The 3,539-nt window shown below is 37.0% G+C and overlaps 1 pseudogene; it reads left to right on the forward strand.

Moving 5' to 3' along the window:
- Positions 1 to 534: 534 nt before the first annotated feature.
- Positions 535 to 1,951, forward strand: LOC149166219 (protein NPG1 pseudogene; annotated as a pseudogene).
- Positions 1,952 to 3,539: the final 1,588 nt, after the last annotated feature.

Here is a 3,539-nt window from a genome sequence, read left to right on the forward strand (position 1 = left end):
GTAAAACAAATATTGGTATCTAAGAGTTTTCTATTACCTCGTTTACACACTTACAGTTTCCAATGCAAAAATCCAAAATATTTATAATTGATGTAATTTCAATTATTTTACAAAGAACAAAGGAAAAATAATTCTGATCCCTACACTTAATCTGATTGGAATCCTATAATACTTGATAGATAATATGAGATTATACAAAGATTATCCATTAATACAGCAATACCTTAACAATATTTACTGACGGACTGAATTGAATTGAGAACAACCACCCACAAGTGCTACAATTGTGCATTAAATCACAATACAGAAGAAGCTAGGGATTTCAATGGAGCAGAGCCTTGACCTAAAACATTTCTCAAAACAGAAACTGCTATTCTGTAGCTAAAGTTACTAAAAAAAACATCTACAATGGGAAAATGCAGGCTGACACCCACAATTTGACAGATTTCATATCCATAACATGCAACAATTAAAAGTGGCATATCTGAAAGGCTGGAAACCATTACATGCTTCAAAGCTGCATGAGAATAATTAATGTCGATGCAGGCTGTCAGTTTACTACTTGAGGCCATTCTTCTAAAAGAAAAGTCGCTGCAAGAGCTTGGACTGGCTAAAGAAGCTGCTCAACAGTGCAAATTTGTGTTAGAGACAGTCGAATCTGCACTACCTCGTGGCATGCCTGATGCCTTTGGAGAAGATGATTGCAAATTGCAAGAGACTGTGAGCAAGGCAGTGGAATTACTTCCAGAACTTTGGAAACAGGCAGGCTTGTTCCATGAAGCAATAACTTCTTATAGAAGAGCTTTAATTAATCCTTGGAGACTAGATTTTGAACGGTCAGCCCGAATACAGAAAGAGTTTGCTATATTCTTGCTTTATGGTGGTATTGAAGCAGGTCCACCAAGTTTAGGATCTCAAGTGGAGGGTGCATTTATTCCTAGAAATAATATTGAAGAAGCAATACTCTTGTTGTTTATCCTCCTTAAAAAATTTTGCACTCAAAAAGATTCCTTGGGATCCTACAATCATGGATCACCTTACTTTTGCCTTGTCAATGTCAGGACATTTTGAAACCTTAGCTGAAAAAAATTGAAGAAGTGATACCTGGTATCTACAACAGATTGGATCGATGGTATACCCTTGCTCTTTGTTATAGTGTTGCAGATCAGGATGATATTGCTTTGAATCTTGTGAGGAAAACTTTAGACCTTTTCGAGAAGCCTGATCATAGCCCAACAGCTCTATTGGCTGCAAAATTATGTGGACAAAGTTCAAAATATGCTCACGAAGGTGTGCATTATTCACATAGAGTATTGGAAACCTGTGAATGTAAATTTGATCACATGAAAGGTGTTGCCAGTCATCTGCTTGGGGTTGCCCTAGGGAGGAAAGCTAGATCTGCTGATTTTGACTCTGAAAGAACCAAGATGCAACATGAGGCTCTTATTGCTTTGGAAGAAGCTGTAGTGTCAGAAATTAAAGATCCTGAGGTGATGTTTAGTCTTGCGTTGGAAAATGTTGAGCAACGTAATCTAAACATAGCACCGGACTGCACAAAGAAGTATTTGGCTATGAAGGCAGGGGCTTCATTAAAAGGTTGGAAGCTCTTGGCCCTTGTTTTGTCAGCACAACAATATTTTCTGATGCTGAAATTATCATTGATGCTGCCTTAGACGAGACAGTAAAATGGCAACAAGGAGAGTTATTGCGTCTAAAAGCAAAATTGCAGATTGCTCAGGGACAATCTATGCATGCTATTGAAACTTATAAGCTTCTTCTTGCTCTTGTTCAAGCTCAAAGGAAGCCTGTGCGAGCTGGGAACTCAAAGCTTAAGGATGGGAAGGCAATCCTGGGTGATACTCGTCTTAGTGACTTGAGAGTTCATTGGCATGGATGGAATATGACTGTTGTCGATAAGGAGAGGTCTCAAACCCAATTTAAACAACAATAAAATAAAAAAAAATGGATATTTTTTTTTTCCTCATTCCAATTAAAACTCCAAAATGTCTAATAATTAAACTACACTGTAAATTTGTGAGTTGATCAGTGAAATCCCACAGTGGTGTCTCTACACACCATCACTTCTACGTATTTCGTGATCTTAACATAATTCCACAGTTAGATTCAAATGTACAAACTCAGGTGTATAACACTGTTCACAGGCCCAACAAAGCAACCGTAAGTAAGTGGGTCGCTCTTATCATTGACGCCTGACATTAAACTCTTGTTTTTTTATATTAACCAGCTCCAATTTAATTTTTTTTTGACAAGGTTAATGCCCTCGGCCATAGGGCCTGTGGTGGTTATGCTTGCAACCATTCTTTTTCATAAAATGCTTATCGTCATATTGCTATTTGTTAATAAAGAAGCATTTTATTTCCCCAAAACAGAAACGATCTGTAATACAAAACACAACCCTTGTTGACGTGATTAGCCAATTGGACCCTTCAAACCCAAGATGAATAAAGCACATTTATAAATAAATAAACCTAAACCCTATACACAGATTACACACACTTTTTACTTGAAATACCAAAAGATGAACCTTGGTTCCCTTCGACTATCATCTCAGGCGATTTGCTGCATGGCTACATTGAAACTCTAAGAGGATCGGCTTTCGAGGGGAATTTTTTTAAAGAATCAGATGAAATGGGAATGCGAGGGCGATAAAAAGGGTAGCCTCGTGAATCGAACCACCATGGCTATTTACTCTTGAAAAGCGGCATATACATGAAGGTTGGATACAGAAAATTTGCAGAAACGTCACAAAAAACAGCCCAAAATAAACATAGTGGAATTACAAAAATGGCTCCAACTAAACACGGTTGAGATTGAATGGTCAATTTAAAACTGAATTCTTTGGAAACTCAAAAGAAGAAACTTGAAGAGGAAGTAGAGAAATCTTCTGTAGTAAAGAAAGAGCTTGAATCTGCCAGAGCAATGATTAAAGCACTACAGAGACAGATACAAATGGAATCTATGCAGACGAAAGAGAAACTTCTTATACTCAACCAACAAGTCGCAGTTCTTCAAAACACTGAGAAAAAGTAGTTTGAAAATAAATTCGAGATTGAGAAGAAACTGCAAACTTTGAAAGATCTGGAAATCAAAGTGGTGGAATTAAGAAGGGCCAACAAAGAGTTGCAACATGAGAAGCCGAAGTTGATGCTAAAACTAGACAATGCAGAAACCCAAATTGCTTCCCTCTCTAAAATCACAGAGACAGAGAATGCAAAATATAATATGAAAAATATATAAAAAATAATCCAAAGGTCCAATAGAGTTGAAACTTGCTCTGATACCATATGTAACATCCCTGAAATAAAAACATGTAATTAATTAGATTAATCTAGCAATTTATAATCAACATGCAATTGTCAACTAATTAACATCAAAGTTCAAAACTATAAGTAGGGATACTTACCTGTGTTTTCCATGTTGAATGCTAGTTGAAGTCTTCTAACTGCAACAAAGTTTTGGGGATGACTCTCCACCCATTTGTAGGCTCAATTGCGCAAGGTCTTGCTACAACTAGCCAC

The sequence above is a fragment of the Pinus tabuliformis genome, chromosome 5_1 (assembly GCF_031772625.1).
Source record: "Pinus tabuliformis cultivar Carrire ecotype Pingquan chromosome 5_1, CPIR1, whole genome shotgun sequence".
NCBI classification, from domain to species: domain Eukaryota; kingdom Viridiplantae; phylum Streptophyta; class Pinopsida; order Pinales; family Pinaceae; genus Pinus; species Pinus tabuliformis.